This window comes from Terrapene carolina, unplaced genomic scaffold (genome assembly GCF_002925995.2).
Source record: "Terrapene carolina triunguis isolate 2854851 unplaced genomic scaffold, T_m_triunguis-2.0 Scaffold85, whole genome shotgun sequence".
NCBI lineage: Eukaryota > Metazoa > Chordata > Testudines > Emydidae > Terrapene > Terrapene triunguis.
This window is the reverse complement of record NW_020664436.1, coordinates 19420083-19440125: the sequence shown is the minus strand read 5'-3', so window position 1 is coordinate 19440125 and position 20043 is coordinate 19420083. Positions and strand designations below refer to the sequence as shown.

At 43.2% G+C, this 20043-nt stretch overlaps 1 protein-coding gene and 1 pseudogene across 1 annotated transcript in view; one reads left to right on the top strand and one right to left on the bottom strand.

Annotated features, from left to right (window-relative positions):
• Positions 1-20043, top strand: part of RYR2 (ryanodine receptor 2) — a 512764-nt gene that overhangs the window by 6690 nt on the left and 486031 nt on the right. The window lies entirely within an intron of this gene.
• LOC112105611 lies at positions 17085-17635 on the bottom strand (annotated as a pseudogene).

Sequence of the window (20043 nt, the reverse complement as noted above, 5' to 3'; positions counted from 1 at the left end):
TTTAAACCTGCTAGTGCCCTGTGCCCCCGGAGTCTCTGCCAATTTGACCTGAGGGAAAATTCCTTCTCAACACCAAATATAGTAGTCAGTTGCACCCTGAGCATGTGGGCAAGACCTGTGTATCTTGCCTTCTCTGCATCTGTATTCTAGCCAGGCTTCTCAAACTGTGGTACGTGAGCTTGATGTTAATCAGTACACTTCACAACAATTTAAGAAGGTGGCATGTGAACTAATTCTGGGGAGTGCTATAAACTGTAAGTTCTTCAGGGCAGGGATTGTTGTTTTTTTGTCTTGCATAGTACCAAGCATGTCTGTGCCTAATATAATAAATTATCTCCTTGGCTCCCACTGAGGGACAGTGCTGATGCATTGAGTTTTTTGGTTGGGTAATTCCATACTTGCTGTGAATAAGGCCAAGAGCTGATTCTGACCTCTGGTGTGTGTGTGTGTGTGTGTGTGTGTGTGTGTGTGTGTATATATATATATACACACATATATATATATATATACACATATACACACCAGACCTACTAGCATCGTGTTTAGAAGCTAACCAAAGTTTTTTCTTCTTTGACTTTCATCGGCAAATTAATTCATGGAATCCAAAATCTGTGTTGGCAATCCTTTCTAGTTTTTCTGGAGATTTGCACCAATTGTTGGATATTTCTTAATGCTCGCATTATTGGCCTTTTAAAAAAAAAATCAAGAAAAGAATGGCTGTGCTGTGGCCACTATCCTGTGTGCTCCTTGAAAACCATATTGCCAAAGTAAATCTTGATATTTAAATACTAGCAGAGGGGATAGCTCAGTGGTTTGAGCATTGTTCTGCTAAACCCAAGGTTGTGAGCTCAATCCTTGAGGGTGGTTATTTAAGGATCTGGGGCAAAAATCTGTCTGGGGATTGGTCCTGCTTTGAGCAGGGGGTTGGACTAGATGACCTCCTGAGGTCCCTTCCAATCCTGATATTCTAGATTCTGTGAATCTAATGCAAGTGGTCAGACGACTCCACTTAGCAGAGATATTTAGAGCAATATTTGATTTAATAATTTAAATAAAAAGTACAGGTTGAATCTCTAATCCGGCACTCCCTGGTCCGGCAACATCCGTGGTCCGGCATAGGCACTGACTCCGTGGGTGCTCCGGGGCTGAAGCACCCATGGGGAAAAATTAGTGGGTGCAGAGCGGCCACGCGCTTACCAACTACTACTCATCCTCCCTCCCAGCGCTTCCAGAGCGCTGCGAACAGCTGATTCGCAGCATTCAAGGTCCGGGGGAGAGGACCTGGGGCCAGTGGCTGGGACCCTGAGTGAGGGGCTGGTGGCTGGGACCTGGGGCCGGCATTGGAGCCCCCGGGCGGGGAAGCCACGCTGGGCGCCAAGCCGGGGGGTGCTGCAGTACTCCATGCATCTGTACTTGCCCACGCTGACACTCTTCATTGACCTCCCGCGGTTTGGAAAATTCTCTGGTTTGGCACCGGTCAGGTCCCGAGCATGCTGGACTAGAGAGGTTCAACCTGTACTTAGTAAATTTACATATAGCTGCATGTATATTTGTTTCCTTACTTTACAGCTATCATTTAGACATACAGTAATATTATGAAGAGACAGTTTAATAGTTTGGCAACATTCCATTTTCAATACACCGTTATACATCAGTTACATTGAGTGGCCAGTATGTTGCCATGAGGGAAAGCATTTTAAAATACAAGCAGATACATTCTATTTATATGTGGAATTTTGTATATGAAATTTATAAGACTAGATTGTGAGAATATACTGTTCTCCTCTGTAGGGGGTGATGAGTAGCTGCGCTGCGCCAGGAGGAGCTCCAGAAAAGATCTCTCCCTCAGACACCTCATGAGTTACGGTTCCTTTGGAGCTTCTGTCTTGTGCTGGGAGGGGAAGAGAAGGCATTATTGGACCAATAGTAGATATAGCATACTTCCTTCTCATCTCATTTCCAGCTTAGTCTATTCTGTTGGGTCCTCACCTGTGCACTTCCAGTTGTTCATTAAGTGATTTGACTATCTGTCACTAGACTAACATCGTGTGACTGGCATACGGGGATAGAAGCCATGCGTCCACCTTCACCACAGCTTATATCACTCACTCGTTCATGGAGGCACTAACAGGTGCATAACCCTTGTTGCCCTCTCATACTGAGGCTCATAATCTGGGTAAGCCTGGCACAGCTGCACAGGATCTGCGGCGGGTCCTTATTCCTTACTTCCGTGCAGTGTTGTGCCAAGTCACAAGCATGGCCTAAGTAAACTAGCATACAATGAAAATATTGCCATTATGAGGCAAAAAAGCCAGAGTCTAAGCTGTGTCTGCAGATTATTTTATTTGCAAATAAGTACTGTAATAGCACTTGAGAGCACAAATATACAGAAGTTGGGTCAGCATGTAACTCATTTTCAGTCTGCAGTGTATGTGTGCATGCTCAGTTATCTATTTTTGCATATGTACACATTTTACCAGCACTTTTTTTAAGTTGACCCAATGTGTATTTGATATGCTGCTTTACAACAAACTAAAGCAATGTCCCTCTTGTACACCTCTACCCCGATATAACATGAATTCGGATATAACGCAGTAAAGCAGCGCTCCAGGGGGGCGGGGCTGCGCACTCCGGCAAATCAAAGCAAGTTCGATATAACGCAGTTTCACCTATAACGCGGTAAGATTTTTTGGCTCCCGAGGACGGCGTTATATCGGGGTAGAGGTGTATTTTAATTGGACAAGCTGCATATGCTGTGAATGTTTTTGCACTGGTTGTCGTGTTTGTGTTCACAAGTATCCAAATTCAGCCTTTTAGTGCATATTCCTTAAGGTGGAAATACACCCTTATGCAGTAGAACCCCGTTGAGAGTTGTGAATTATTTATATAAAGGGAATAAAATGGTGCTGTAGGGTCTCTGAACTTTACAGTAGAACCTCACTACTACTTAAACCACTAATTTGCAAACTCAGTAATTATCACAGAATGAAGAAATAAATGGTGATCTTACTTCTTGTGTCAGCAAAGCTTGAAGAGCGGAGTCATACAAATGTTAAGAGGAAGTCTGAATATCGGCTTCTTGGCTGACCTATGTCCCCTTTTACCACCATCTCCATCTGTTGGTTTTGTTTTTGCCACTGTAACAGAGTTGGGACTCACCACTGTGGCGCCTCCTACTGGTTACTCCGGGAATTAACTCAGTCCAGTGGAGCATCCCCTCTCGGTGGTATCCCGCCCGTTGTCTTGCCCTCAGTTGGCTTCTGAGCCCACGTCGCTCACCAACTCGCGGTGTCCTCTTCAGGACCACTGCCCTCCAGCAGTGCCCCTTAGTCCTTCCACACCCCCTTCTGGGGAGGGGGGGGTGTCAATCAGCAGTCTCTATGTCCAGTCACCGTGGTCAACCACACACCCCAAAGTCTAATCCCTCCTGTCAGGGATCTGGCGTGGTCTATAATGGCCACTCCCTACGGCCAATGGCTGGGTGTACTGCAAGGGGGGAAAGGGAGGACCCAGGCCCACCCTCTACTCTGGGTCCCGACCCAGGGACCCTCTGGCAGCAGCCTCGCTGTCCTCCTCCTCTCCCCTCCGTCTGCCTACTTCCCTGGGCCGCTTCCCCTATGGCCCCTTGCACCCGCTAGGCCCTTCTCTTCAGGGCCTGCAGCTTGGCAGGCCTCAGACTAGAGCTCCCTTTTTGGTCCCCGAGCCTGGCCAGCACTGCGCTGTCCGTGGTGCTAGTCTCCCTCCTCTGGAGACAGACCTTCACCTGTCAAAGGCCTGGGAGAAACTGACTGTGCCCTCCCTGAGCAGCCTTTTTATAGGGCTGAGCCTGGCCCTGATTGGCTGCCTCCAATCTGGGTCCTGATTGGTTCCCACTAAGCCCTTCTCCCATTGGCTGTGTGTCTGCGCAGGCCCACTGGCCTGCCGTAGCCCATACTCTCAGGGAGTGGGGCAGCCGCCCCACTACAGCCACTTAATGCTCTGAACATTTTATGGCAACTTAAAATCTTTGGTAAATTTCTAGGAAAGTGGTCTAAGTTTGTGGAGTAAATTACAGGTTGAAGTGGAGCAAATAGGTGTGTTAATAATGCAAAGGGAAAATATTTCAACAAATTCAGCGCATGCTAGTGTTCTGCATTTCATCCACCAGCAATGGTAGCAATGCAGGGAGGAAGAGGGGTTGATTAGAAAGGTTTCAGAAGCAATTACTGAGTTGTCAGACAAAAATCACATTTTTGGAAAAATATTTGGTGTTCTGGGGTGGGCTTCTCCATATTTTTGTTTCCATATTGGGAGCTTATAGAGTGCAGAAGGATGGTACTAAATAAAAACACTGTGGGTATATCTTTTTTATTTAAGATAATATAAAAGTTAGTTTATAACTAGGTTTAGCCCTTAAAATGCTCTCATCAGAGCATTTAGTTTGAAAATGCCTCGTTTGTCAGGTGACTAAAGTAGACATAATAGAAGCTGATCATTTGTTCTTAGGGAGCATAGTATTTAATGTTCCTGAATATGTATAGTAAAATTAGATTCTTAATTATAAATTTGTTGACATTATTGCAGTAACTGGAGTTGTCTTTCTTAGCCATTTGCTCTTTGAGCTGAAAGTTGATGTCAGATGCCTGTCCTTGTTTCTGGAATGAGTGGGATTGATGCAGTGCATTTTTGTTTTGTTGCATAATGTTAACCAATTAGGTGTAATGATGGCTTTGTTATGAAGATAGAAGGCTTTAATTAAGGGCAGGCTTTAAAAAATAATAATATTCTCACAATATGAGGGTCACTTCCTGCCCATGAATGCACACACATGACTCCCATGGTAGCTGCGGGAGCTGGGCAGGTGTCTATCATGTAAAGCATACCTTGCACTTACCAGTGAGTTACCATTGTTTTGGAAAATCATGGACCACCTTTAGGTTTCACTAAGCAGAAACTGAATGAACAGAGGCCTATTGGGGCTGATTCCTGGTTACAGAAATAATGTTTCATGTAGCATTGTTTAACCGACAGTGCATGCTTTCTGAAATAACTTTAAGGATTGTAGGGGAAGGAGAATGGCAAAAAAGAATCTCCTTCTTTTGGAGGGGTGTTGCTCGGGTGCCTTGCGTTACATGAATAATCACTCCATAATGTCCACAAGAGCTAAATACGTAGTCTTAGCAAGTAGTGAATGTGAAATGTCCCTTTATTCATCCAAGGATTTAATCTTCTATCAATTGCACATAAACTGATGCACAGTAGGTTTTTCTTTTTTCTTTTCTACAGGCCAGCCAGGTCACTATCCCACTACCATTTTAGTCTCCGACTTCCACTAATTTCTGAGTTTCTTTTTCAGCTCATCATATAACTTTTTAGCCGTGATAGTTGCTCAGTGAATTATGTTTTGAGTAGGAGGAATTTGCTATATTTGTCTGGTTTGAAAAGCAGCTATTGATGTTGTAAATGAAGTAATAACAGCATGAAAGCTTCCAAATATTTAAGAGTGCTGTGCATTGACAGTGGTTTAGCCTGATATTTCTGGGGCATCTTTTTTGTACTGTGCTGATGTTTTGTTTATCCTTAACTGAGCATTAAGGATTATATTCATGAATAGGATTCATGCACGTATGTTGTGTTTCTGAGTGAGTGCAGAGCAGAGTGCTAAGATGCTGCCTCCCTCCATCCTCTGAGATTACTTACTGTGTTGTGCTGTTTGCCTTTTTCTCTAACAGCAGCCCTCTCAGTTTCTGTTCCTGCCCCAGCTAATCATTAGGAAAGATCTGTGCTCTTTCAGCTCAGTCATGGTGTAATGATCTATGACTGTATGCATACATAGACATTACACTTGCCTGCTAAACTGCACTCATGCTTCCTAGGGAATAGATGCGGGCGCTGCTCCCCGACGTGAACTTCAGTGGCCCCAGGGCGCCCCCAGTGCAGGACGTGCTGCTGCTGCCAGGGCCAGCTCTAGGCTTTTGCCACCCAAGTGCCCCCCCCCCCCAAAAGGCTGGCTGGAATGCCTCCCCGAAAATGTGCTGCCCCAAGCACCTGCTTGGTTTGCTGGTGCCTGGAGCCGGCGGCCCTGACTTTTGGCATCTATAATTTGAAGTAAAGCTGTTAGCTTCCTCTAGGGTAGTGCTCATAGTCTTTATGCTGCCCCGGGTTTGTCTCAGGACCATGCGGCCAGCAGGTAAAGGCTGTGGGCTGGTCAGTCTTCTCCCGGGGATGAATGGGCTGCGTGGAAGCATGGGGCTAAAGTTGGGCTGCTCTCCCCGGGGATGGGTCCAAGCAGAGTCTGGCAGCAGCTGGGTGCGGAGGCCCCAGCCAGTGGTGGGGCTGGGGGTCACTGCAAATGGTGGGGAGAGGAGGAGGGTGCCTTCAGCAGCACTCTCCCTAGAGCTGCTGTGATTTGGGCTATGCTGGGGGAGCGGGAAGCCAGGGGCAGCAGAGGGGTGTCTGTCACTTGCGGGAAATTCTCCCCCCCCTGCATTCCAGAGAACAGGAAAAACTTTTGTTCTCAGTGCACTGGCTGAGCCACGTATCCAGGATTAATGGCAGATGGAGCAGCCCGGGAAATGCCAGGGCAGTGCTGGTGCAGCTGCTATTTAAGGGGCTGCCTGACATCAGCGCCTCCCGGAGTCCCTGCAAACCGCACCAGCCAGAGCTGCCCAGAGCCCGTGCTCCTACCCCAGCTCAGAGCCCCCTCAGACACCCAGATTCCCTCCCAGAGCCTGTACCCCACACCCCTTCCCGCACCCAAACTCCTTCCATGAGTCCACACACCCCTCATGCATCCCAAGCCCCTCATTCCCCGGCCCCACCCCTGAGCCTCCACCCCCAGCCGAAGTCTGCACCTCCTCCCACACCCCAAGCCCGGAGCCCCCTCCCACACTCTGAACCCCTTGGCTTCAGTCTGGAGTCCCCTCCTGCATCCCAAACCCCTCATCCCCGGCCCCACCCCAGAGCCTGCACCCCCAGCCAGAACCCTCACCCCCCCCCCACCCCAACCCCCTACCCCAGTCTGGTGAAAGTGAGCAAGGGTGGGGGAGAGTGAGTGATGGAGGAGGGGGGATGGAGTGAGTGGGGGTGGGGTCATGGGGAAAGGGCAGGGCAGGGGCCTTGGGGAAGGGGGCGGTGCAAGGGTGTTCGGTTTTCTGAAATTAGAAAGTTGGCAACCCTACCTTTAATCCCATCACTGAGTCCACAGCGACCCCTGCTGTGTGGCTGAGTGCGACACTGCTTAATCCAAGGAGTTTGGTTTTTAATTTAGAGGGGATGGGGAAGTGTTCTAAACCTTTACCATTGGTTAATTACAATTCCTTGAATGTCCTGTTAAGAGTAAATTGTTTATGCAACTAGAGCTGATGATAGGTGCATATAAAATACAAATAATAAAGGGCATCATACAGCGAAGGCGCATTCTAGCTGATTAAAATTATTTGAATACCACTAAAGACTCTTCCCAGAACTTCCCAGGCTTGCCACACTTTTAGTTTTTTTTCCCCTGCTTCACAAAACAGTGAGTAAGGTATTTTCTAGTTCAGGGGTGGGCAAACTACGGCCCAGGGGCCGCATCCAGACCTCCAGATGTTTTAATCTGGCCCTTGAGCTCCCACCAGGGAGCGGGTCTGGGGCTTGCCCCGCTCCGGTGCTCCAGCCGGGGAGCAAGGTCAGGGGCTTGCCCCATTCTGCTCGGCTCCCGAAAGCAGCAGCATGTCCCCCCTCCAGCCTGCGCGTAGGGGCAGCCAGGGGGCTCTGCACGCTGTTCCCGCCCCAAGTGCTGCCCCCACAGCTCCCATTGGCCGGGAACTGCAGCCAATGGGAGCTGCAGGGGTGGCGCCTGCGGACAGGGCAGCGCGCAGAGCCACCTGGCCATGTTGCCGCGTAGGAGCCAGAGGGGGGACCTGCTGCTGCTGCTGCTTCTGTAAGCTGCTTGCAGTAAGCACAGCCTGGAGCCTGCCCCCCTGCCCTCCTCCCATGTTCCACCCCCTGCCCCAGCCCTGTTTCCTCTCCTGCCCTCCAAACCGCTCAGTCCCAGCCTGGAGCACCCTCCCGCACTCTGAACTCCTCATTTCTGGCCCTGCTCCAGAGCCCGGAACCCCCAGCCAGAGCCCTCACCCTCTCCCGCACCCAACCTCTAATTTTTTGAGCATTCATGGCCTGCCATACAATTTCCATACCCAGATGTGGCCCTCGGGCCAAAAAGTTTGCCCACCCCTGCGATAGATGGATACAGGCAGACGGGGGAGTACAAGGGAACAATGAGAAAATATTGCCTGAGTAGACGAGACAGATTCACAATGAGGGAAGGGTCTAAGCAGAGTGAACAATGTGGTGGCAGCAAATGCCATGTTCACAATTATTTATTGATTTTTTTTTTTGCATGGGTTTACTTAGGAGGGAAAAAGAATAGACAAGGAAAGGGAGGTGGGGGGGACTGGGCAGTGAAGAAGAAACATAAAAACAGCTATACTGGGTCAGACCAAAGGTCCATCAAACCCAGTATCCTGTCCTCTGACAGTGGCCAATGGCAGGTGCCCCAAAGGGAATGAACAGACAGGTTATCATCAAGTGATCCATGCCCTGTCACCCAATCCCAGCTTCTGGCAAACAGAGGCTAGGGACACCATTCCTGCCCATCCTGGCTAATAGCCATTGATGGACCTATCTTCCATGAATCTATCTAGCTCCCTTTTGAACCCTGTTATAGTATTGGCCTTCACAACATCCTCTGGCAAGGAGTTCCAGAGGTTGACAGTGTGTTGCATGAAAAAAATACTTTCTTGTGTTTGTTTTAAACCTGCTACCTATTAATTTCATTTGGTGGCCCCTTGTTCTTGTATTATGAGAAGGAGTAAATAACACTTCCTTATTTACTTTCTCCACACCAGTCATGATTTTATGTAAAGTAAGAGGGGCAGGTGTGGAGTGAAACTGAGGTGAAGAGACGGTGAGGGAGAAGAAAGGGGAGTGTTGGAGCAAACAGCCTATCAGCACAGGGCAGAGAAAGTCAGAGAATGCTGTCCGGTTTTGCCTGGAATGTCCAGAGGTCCCTGCTTTGCCTGGAGTCTCTGACTGGCTGCTATCTGGGAGAGCTTACCTTGTTAGTTAATAGCATAAATGTGTTTTAAGTTTGAGGTTTATCTATAAATGTCACTATTTTTTTTCAATAAAAAAAATGAAGGCACAAAGTGTACACGCAGCAAGAAATGGGAATTCCTTTTCAGAGCCCAACCACCTACCCTATTACTTTAAAATATTATGTTGCTATAGGTCAGTTCATATAGCACTTTCAAGGGCATATTTTTCAAAAGAATCTTCTATATTTCTCAGTAATAATCCTTTAAGGTTCAGATCAGTGATGTATACATTGCAGAACTTTAATAAAGTACCTTTAAAATACTTCAGGTGCTTTAGCTGGGTTGAAGATATTCTATTCTCCATATCAGAGAGAAATTCAGGCATTGTATCCTGGCATTGATAACAAGGTATGTGAACAAGATAGTCTATGTTAATGGATGGTGAGATAGGATAAAGAATTACACAGGGGAATGAGAGTAAGGTTTTGTGCAGCCAAGTACGCGGAATATTGCATGCCTATAACCAATGCTGAATTTCACTGAATGGTATAATGTTCTGCTTGAAGCAGAAGCAATTACAGGAATGTTGTGGAACGCTACTATAGAAGAGCCTCCCAAGTGAGGTGTTGGAAACACTGCAACATTAAAAGATTGCGTGACACATTAAAAACTGGACAAAACCAGAAAATCTAATGTAGAGAGCCATCCTGACTGTGACAGGGAGAACAGACTAGACCTAATAGGCTTTTTCTTTATATCTAATAATTCACAACATATAATTTTTCTTTGATCCACCCCCATCACCCATTGTTGAAGTGTCTGGACAGTTTGATATTTTAAATTATTTGCAAAATTTTGCATAACTGTTTGCGTGCAGACCACTGGAACTGTAAATATTAAAATCAAATAGACAATTTGTCATCTGTTAATTTATGTAATAAACGTAACTAAATAACCAATCACCACAGAATACAACTCAAGTTGCATATTTGATTGTGATACTTTTAATTTGAAGTTACTGTTTGGTTAGTTGCATAAGTCATCCAGTCGGGGAAAAAAATATGTAATTTATGTAATTAACCAGTATTGAATGAATTGTGAATTTTCAGTATAATCTACTATTTGTAGTTTATTTTTTTGCAAATATTTGAGTGTTCATGGTTCATGGTTTCAAAAAATATGCGTTTTCTGGAATATTTCTGGTAACATGGCATGGAGATGCACAAATTGAATGGACTAGAGGAGATCTAGAGAACTCAGATTTTGGCAAAACATGAAAGGTTCATAAATACGGTCAAATGAAAATTCACTTTCCAATCTGAACAAATATTTGTGGGAAATTGTTCTATTTGTTTAGCTCTGCTATTTTTTATACATCTATGGATCTGATCAGTCAAAATGAAAATCAGTTATGATGCTAGAGAATCCTGACTGAGATACTGCCATGAAAAGAGCAACCTGATGTAACAAAGTCAAGTTGCCAAATCTGACAGTCCATACAACCCCATAACTGAATTAGTGAGTATTCGCCTAGTTTCTGGAATCCACTTGTTTGCTCTGATTTACGTTCCTGTTGAGTTGTCGTTCTCCTGTTAGAAACAATTGTTTGTTGTTTCATTATAGTTTGTGATGTTCTGCTTTAACCAAGTTAATCTGTTTAACAATGGCAGGGAGTCTTTCACATCCTGTTCAAAACAGAGCCTTTGCAAATTCAGTTGGATTTTTTTTTTTTGTCTTTCAGTACAAAAGCACCAAGTCTTGGGACAAGGCGCAGCGGGACTGGCAATAGATGATTTGACTGTGCATAGTGCAGTAACTGTAGGAACATTCTGAGCTTTTTTTAGACAAAAGACATTTCCCTCCCCAGCTCTGTGACAGTTGTTTGATGAAAGTAACAAAATAGTGGCTGTCAAGTATCAGAGGGGTAGCCGTGTTAGTCTGAATCTGTAAAAAGCAACTGAGGGTCCTGTGGCACCTTTAAGACTAACCCAAGTATTGGAGCATAAGCTTTCGTGGGTGAATGCCCACTTCATCAGACGCAAGCTTCACCCACGAAAGCTTATGCTTCAATACTTCTGTTAGTCTTAAAGGTGCCACAGGACCCTCTGTTGCTTTTTAAAATAGTGGTTGCTGGCTCTAAGTACAATACCACTGCAGTCCTGCTTAATATTTTATTTTGTCATAGAACTGCTAATGAAAAGTTGCAGTGACATATTCTACGAAGTTTTCACAGTAGGACTAAGAAATTTTAATTTTCTCTTGGTGGCTTAGAGCAGAATACATTTTAATACTACGTGTCCAGTAGTTCTAAAAACACTCTTACATTTTAATTATGCTGATAATGTAGCTGAAAATCTTAGATCCTTGAATCACTGACAGATTTATAATATTGTATATTTTAAACTCAGAACACATGAAATTACAAGTGTTTAACTTGCAGTAAGCCCTTTAACCAAGTGTCCTGTAAAGTAACAGCTTTCATTTGGTTATGTAGCCATGGTAAAACTGAGTTTTATGAGGTAAAACTGAGGTTAAATCTTGTTCACTTGACTTGTGTGAATAGTCCCAAGCCAATGGAACTACTTGCATGAATCAGGTGGCCTATGAATTAATAAATTCTCCCAGTATCCGTCTGAGATTGTCTTCATTTTACATGTAATTAAGCCTAAGTTTTTTTCCATTCCAAAAACTCTTTTACATTTGCTTATACCATTCTGAAACTTTCACCTTTTGAGTTGAAATTTTCCAGATTCTGGGTTTTGCCCAAAAGACTATTCCCCCACTTCTCCTCCTCCCCTGACCCCTCAAAGTTTGAACAAAAAGCATTTGGCCTATTTTGACAGCAAAGGGAATGAAGAAAATACACTTTTGTCACCACAAAGAAAAGGGTTGCGACCATATTTTGGACAGTGCAGGGTTTTCAGTGGTTTGGGGTAGAAACCTAAAATTGGGCAGGGAGAGATCTCCTTAAGTTGGAAAGATGTTTCACTGCTCCAATGAACATTGGCCTTGATTTGGCTGAGATAGGAGGATATACAATTTAGTAATAAATGCAAGCTGTTTTTAAATAACAATATCCCAACTATGATGGAGAGGGGCTGAAATACACAAGCAAAAATATAATATTGTTAGGGTTCACAAAGTTAATAAATAGCTATCTCACTGAGGACAAATATGCATTCAAAAATTAAGGATCCTGATAAAAAAAATAGTATGATTATATAACTAAAGACTATTTGAGTCTACCACCAGCATGATTACTTAAAGTGGGCTTTTTATCTGTGTAGGTGTATATAGATTTTAAAATCTATATAGGTATACCTGATGTGCACGACACACAAACCACACTGGCACCACCACCATTCTTGCCCTGTAGAATTGTCATCTCTACCGCATCTGTAAAATAGGAATAATGCTTACCTGCCTTTAGAAAACGATTTTGAAATCTATAGCTGCAATGCACTATATCTTGACTTTAGTAAAGCTTTTGATACTGTCTTGCATGACCGTCTAATTAACTAGGGAAAGGCAACCTAAATGGAGCTACTATAAGGTGGGTGCAAAACTGGTTGGAAAACTATTCCCTGAGAGTAGTTATCAATGATTCACCGTCATGCTGCAAGGGCATAACGAGTGGGATCCTGCAGGGATCCTTTCTGGGTCCGGTTCTGTTTAATATCTTCATCAATGATTTAGCTAATGGCATAGAGAGTACACTTATAAAGTTTGTGGATGATACCAAGCTGGGAGGGGTTGCAAATGCTTTGGAGGATAGGATTAAAATTCAAAATGATCTGGACAAAGTGGAGAAATGGACTGAAGTAAATAGGATGAAATTCAATAAGGACAAATGCAAAGTACTCCATTTAGGAAGGAACAATCAGTTGCACACATACAAAATGGGAAAAGACTGCCTATGAAGGAGTACTGCGGAAAGTGATCTGGGGGTCATAGCTAAATATGAGTTAACAGTGTAACGCTGTTACAAAAAAAGCAAACAATTCTGGGATGTATTAGCAGGAGTGTTGTAAGCAAGATACAAGAAGTAATTCTTCCACTCTACTCTGCGCTGATTAGGCCTCAACTGGAGTACTGTGTCTAGTTCTGGGCGCCACATTTCAGGAAAGATGTGGACAAATTGGAGAGAGTCCAGAGAAGAGCAACAAAAATGATTAAAGGTCTAGAAAACATGACCTGTGAGGAAAGATTGAAAAAAATGGGTTTGTTTAGTCTGGAGAGGAGAAGACTGGGAGGGGACATAAGTTTTCAAGTATATAAAAAGTCGTTACAAGGAGGAGGAAGAAAAAATGTTTCTTAACCTTTGAGGATAGGACAAGAAGCAATGGGCTTAAATTGCAGCGAGGGAGATTTATGTTAGACATTAGGAAAAACTTCCTAACAGTCAGGGTAGTTAAGCACTGGAATAAATTGCCTAGAGAGGCTGTGGAATCTTAAGAGCAGGTTAGACAAACACCTGTCAAGAATGGTCTAGATAATACTTAGTCCTGCCATGAGTGCAGGAGACCGGACTAGATGACCTCTCGAGGTCCCTTCCGGTCCTATGATTCTATATAAATGCCAAATTCTATTTTTTTTCTCCTGATTGATAGCTCAGGCTGGTCTTTTCTCTAATCTCTTATCTTTGTAGTTCTTGGGTCTTCTCCAAAGCTTCCAGATTTCAGTTATAGGCTGAAGTGAGTTTCATAGTCCTTTCTGTCTGAGCCCTGGTTTTGCACACTGATTGGGTGGCTATGTGCATAACCTTAGAATGCCCAAATTAAACTATTCAGGTGTAACCTGGCGGACATTGGAGCTGCTGAGCTTTATGTATGTGTGGATATGAAATTCACAGCAAGTCAGTCCTACTGATGGTCCCCTGGCTGTTTCAGAAAGTTCAGACAATTCACCAGATTGGGCTTTTGAGATTAATTTGTCACTAAAAGGAATTGAAGTGTGTAATGTCACAATAGTATGGTGATGCCCGTACTGATAGCTACTATCTAATCTTCCCTGCCAGTTTGACTTTGCAACCGGCTTTGTTATTTTACTAATAAATAAAGTCTCATAAACAAATTGAGTGTTTGTGGAAGGTCCTGGAGGAGCCCCACTGCAGGTTATAGTCTCCAGCCTAGCAGCAGAATTGAAAGCTTTCCCCATCCATGTATCCTAGCCCTCTACTGAAGGGAAGATGTTTAGGGGTGAGAGGGTAGTTGAGCCTTCAAGCTGTTGCATCTCTTTGCTGATATGAAAACAAAGGGACAATCTGTGATTACCTTCCCACTAGGACCACCTTATGTTACATGTGACCAAATAACCATAAGAAACAATTACTTCCTAAAGATTCAAACTTAGGCCAGCTTTGATCTGTGCTCCCATACAAATCCTATGAGCCATCCACCCCAATTTGAATGTCACTTAATGGTAGTAAAGGTTGGAAAAACTTCAGTTTTTCTTGGTGTTCCTCTAAGTTATGACTCAACTGTAGAATGTTTGCGACCGGAAATAAATGAGGCAATTATTCTGGGAGATGTGAATCAAAATTGATGATAACCACATAAATTATCAAAACCCATTTAAAATGAACTAGGCTATGATGAATTAAATGTCTAAGCTGTGGATTGATCATTAGCAAAGAGCAGAGACAAACTGTTATAATACCAAGGTCTGTAATATTTTGACTGCTGGAGCAGAAGTATAGTATAAAAAGAAGAGAACGGCTGGGTACAAAACTTATGTGCAGGGCCGGCTCCAGGCACCAGCTTGCCAAGCAGGTGCTTGGGGCGGCCACTCTGGAGAGGGGCGGCATGTCCAGCTATTCGGCGGCAATTCGGCGGACGGTCCCTCACTCCCACTCGGAGCGAAGGACCTCCCGCCGAATTGCCGCCGCAGATTGGGGCGGGGGTTTTTTTTTTTTTTTTTGCTGCTTGGGGCGGCAAAAACCCTGGAGCCGGCCCTGCTTATGTGAAAAGGATTGTATGAGGTTTTATAAAACAAAATATTATACTTTCTGAAATATGAAGTATGAAAGGGATTGCCTATAAAATCATTTAAATATCCATTAGACAAGCATGAATAATGGGAAAGTGCTGCAATGTAGATTTTCTCTATTAGCAAATTTATAGAAATGCAATATTCCTGTTCCTTCCATGGACTCTGGAAGAATGGCTAATGATCAGTAAGCTTGGACTCCTTTGAAAGCCTCAGTCCTGCCTGAAATTAGCTCTGTAGCAAATTGAGATATGTTCGGGGGTGGGGGGTGGGATAATGGTATTGACAATTTAAAATTTACTTTCCATGAGCAAATTACTCTCCTGCATCCGGAAGCCTGGAGAGGGCATTGCATTTCGCTGAAGCTCAGTCTTAACTCTGACTTAGCATGAAGCCCATTAAGTGCTCTCATACCAACTTTTACTTCCCAAGGATGATGCCATCCCAAAGCTAGCTTGTTAGATGGTAGCATAGCAATGAGCCATGGTAGAGCGCATTAGTTGGATATTGCTACATGCCTTTGTTGCGTGTGTGGTGTGAGAAGGAAAGCCAAATGCATTCAGCCATTGGAGCTGTGCTTCAGTAGCACTTTAATACTAATATGCATGCCTCCTGACAGATCTGATCACTGCTGGAACAATGGCTCATTAATTAAACTTTTACTTAAAAATGTTGGATGATTTTTTTTGCACTATATCCTTCAGTGACAAGTAGTTCCCTAGAGAGACACAAGAGAGAACCGTCCCATCTATTTTGAATAGTATTTTAAATTTTTTCTATTTTTGATCAATTTTTTTCCGACTGCCCTAGAGTATCTGTACCCTCCTGTCAACAACAGTGGTCAAATGCTCAACTTGTGTGTGTATATAGGCACATAAATCCTGCTGCTGCTTTCAAAACTGAACTACATTCCTAGTCCTGGTACCCTGTGTCTTAAAACAACACCACCAAAAAAGACAATGGTTAAGAAATGAAAATTCAGAGTGGTATTTTCAAAGGCATCTATGGGGGGTGAAGCAGCCAACTCCCATTGGAACCAAGCACCCAACTCTACTAGATGCCTCTGAATACCCCCACCCAAATGCAAAATTCTACACTCAGATACATGTACCCAATCCTGTCACTTTTTTTTTAAAGGCAATTAAATCTGCATAACTAACTAAAGACAGAATTCACCCTTATGGGACAGATTTTGCTCTATTACAGTGGTATACATTTGGAGTGTGACTTCACTTGGTTTTGTGGAGTTATCTGGAACCAACCACTGAAAGACAGTGGAGTCAACTCCAGATTTGCAGCTGAGATCAGAATCCAGCTCCAAGCATTTACACATTCTTCGTGAAAGAGTGCAGCAACAGCAACAGAGGGAACCAGATTTCACCATTCAAGATACTTTATGGCTTGCAACAAGAGATTGCTCCTGTATCATAGGGAAGGCAAAAGGTGCCTGGTTTTTGAAATACTTCTGAGACTAAATACTAACTAAATAGCTAAAGTTTACAGCATCACACCTGGTGTATTTACCACCACCCTGAAGCCCAACACTGGAGACTGTAACACATATCCACTGTTTTTTTGTTTCTAAATGGCAGTTGTAGAAACTTTGGACAAAGTAAATAACATGTGACGCTGAGGCACTAAAGAGAAGGGAAGACGTAACCAATCCTATATGATGAGAGATAATCTGGTATGATCTATGCGCAGTAAGTGACACTTAATTGGGACGTTGAACATGCCTTTGTATGCCAGCATGTACATCCATGCACATGCAGTTTAGTTTAAGGATGAAGAGGTGACTAGAATCCCTGGCCTAATCTATCACTAGGGTTTGCTGTCAGCTCTTAGCTACAGTCACAAAACCCTTTACAACTAGTGGCCTATGGTTTGATTTGAATTTTAGGGGAGAAGGGGGGAGGAGAGCATAGTGCCCAGGTCTTGCAAGACAAGCTCTGTTGGTGACCACAAAACTAGAACATTCAGAAGCCTGCAACCAGTGAACACTTTCCCCCCCTTAAATTTCAAACTTAAATTTACAAACTAAGAGGACAACGTGGTCCATGGCCTCCAGTTGAACCTGTGCCTGTCTCTCTGCTCTGAGATGTACTCCATCTCTGCGCTGTTGCACCGGACTCCTTATAGAAAGGATGTACCATGGTAGTGATCCATGATCCGGGCTTGAATGACTATCTTGACTCCGACATCATTGTTGGTCTCCCTAGATAGCATAATTTCCTCTTTCAGGACCCCTTCTTTGTGAAAAATGTGCTTGCACTTAGCACTGTACCCTTCAGATACTAGTGTGATGATAATCACTTTAAGGTTACTATCTGGAAGGAGAATGGCACAGACATCCTTCCTGAGTCTTGGCACTGGAGGCAGAAGAAATGTGATTTCATATTTGAGCAGCATCTTCAGATATCCTACCTGGACCAAGAAGTTTCCATCCTTTTCCTAGGTGACCAAGAGTAGCGAATCATGGAGCTTCTCATCCAAGTGCACATGGGTGTGTGGTCCTTCCACGGGATGGCTGTTGGAGAAGCAGACCCACCACCCACTTTAGGCTTTGTACCCTTATTAGCTGTAGCCATCTATCTATCCCACAAGCTATCATCCCACTGTTAAACTTTAAAGAAATTGGCAGAAGGCCATCCTCTACAACAATACCTTTTTAAAACGAGAGCTGCAGGTGCAGTGTGAACTGTGCTTTGCTTTTCTGCTCTCCAGCTGCCTCTATCACACTGAAAAGCCTTCTCTCCAGCAGCAAACCAGCTAGTGCCTCCACAGCACAGACAGCTCCTACTCAGTCTCTAGTATGCTCAGCTCCACAATGCTGCTGAGATCTGTTCTTGCTCTGCTTGCCAGCCCAAGGGCACCCGGCTCTCGGGTTCCTGGGGCGGTCCTCCCGCCCTTCCATCTGCTTTCCTTCCCTTTAGCCAGCCTGCCTCTGTTAGCTTTGTCCCCTGACTTTTTTTCCCTTCCCCATGTAATATATTAAGACAATTTAAACTCTGATGTAAAAAAGTACATCTCCTATCAAGTTTAGTTGGAAATGCACCTGCTTGCAACAAGTCTGATCTTGGCCAAAGGGAATAGAGATTTTTGCTTTGACATTCAGCGATGAGGTCCCAGCTGTTCTCTGTTGGAAGTTGGTGATATTGAAAAAGCCAAACTAACTAATCAGAATGGGGATTAGGACTGTCTGTATCTTCTGCTGTACCTTAATCTTTGGGGGTTTTTCCTTCAGTGGACCAGTTTATGCCCTTTAATTTTAAACATATCGGGGCAAAAAAAAAATCATCTGTGTTCTACTTTTGTTTAGCATATTTGATTATAAAAATCTGTTTCAGTTGAGTTTCTGTGTAGTTTATAAGTTGGTGTGAAGTGACTTTTCTCCATTCATAGGGAAGCTGCTGAGCTTCATCTGTCCATATATACTGAGTTGAAAATGTTGCTTGGTAATTTTTTTATCGTACTGTGCTTCTACCCAACTGTGAATGACTGACTGTAAAAGTCAATACAAAGTAACTAAAAATAAAAAGGGCCTAAATAATGTTGTAATAGATTAAACAACTTTTTTATGCTCGTAACTTGAAATCAGGTAAACAAATTTCCTTCAAGCTTAAGGCTAGATTCTCCTTTCCATACAATAGATCTCTATCTCAGCTCTCCTTGCAGGAATGAATCTCTCACTGATGTCAATGGGAAATCTGTACCTGTGCAAAGAGCAGAAAATTGGAATCAAAATCCACTTTGTAGATTTGAGAGAACTGTGCATATTAAAGTATGCTTTGCTGTTGAGTCGAGGAAAAGCAAGAGAAATTTTAACTCCAAAAAGGTAATTTAGAGGGAAGTTAAGGCACAGATAATAGAGGATTGCTAGTGTGATACTGTAATAAACCACTATTTTGGTGGTTTATTAAGAGATCTGTTCCCCCAAACCCAGGAGAAGACACTGTATAATGTGATTCTTACATTGATGTTGATTTTAAAAAAGTGAATGGAAATTGAAAGACTGGATCAGAGCCGTAAATATTCAATCGTACTATTAACCCAGTTGTTTATATTGGCTCTTGTGGCCAGTTTATACTCTTCCTTATTAAGACCTCTTAGGTAGGCAGTATAGACTGAAATGATTCCATTCATGTTTCAAGCAGCAAAATATATCCAGTGTAACAAACAAAACTAATTCATCACCATGAAAACAAAATAGATAATTTGCTTGTGCTATACCAGAAATTAATTTCCTAAAAGTTCTGAAGTGCTGCTCTGCAAATGAGTGATTAAATTTATTACAGTAATAAATAAAAGTATTGATATGTTTTCTAAAAAAATATTTGTTTTTTGCTTACATCTCAAATACAGAGCACTCCATTGTAAAACCGAATTTGAAAAGTGCTGCTACGGTCATTTCATTTGAGAATTTAAAATAAAAAAGCTGGCACAAAAGCTTTCGATTTTCTTTTACATAAAATATATTCCACTCACTATTTCTAATTGCCAACAACAGTTACTTAGTAAAACTTTTAAAAATCATAATATAAAAGAATAATTAGTCATGTGGAAAACCTCCATCTTGACAGTCTGATCAAGAGACTGGCTCAGACATGAAATGCTTCTGCTGAGACAAGACTTTCCCGTAGGAATCATCCTTAATTTTCACAGCTGTGAAGCAGGAGAATTCTATGGCGTTTTCATGGGCCAATAGTCATGGCTGCAGTTTTTGGCTGTCTGGAGCCATTAGTGAGCAAAAACAGTTAAAACCCATGAAAGATTAAATGCTTGCTGCAGTAAAATCAGTTGGTTTTTTTCACCCCTTTCCATTTTTCTTATACATTGGAAAAGCGTGAGTAAATAGTTTGTTTTCACATTCACTACCCAATACCTATTTAAAAATTTGACAAAAGATAACTTTGTTACTGCCTTTTGTTTTCCTGCCACACTGATTTTTCAGATAAGTAAAATTTGTATGCTATCTTGAGATGACAAGGAAAAAAAA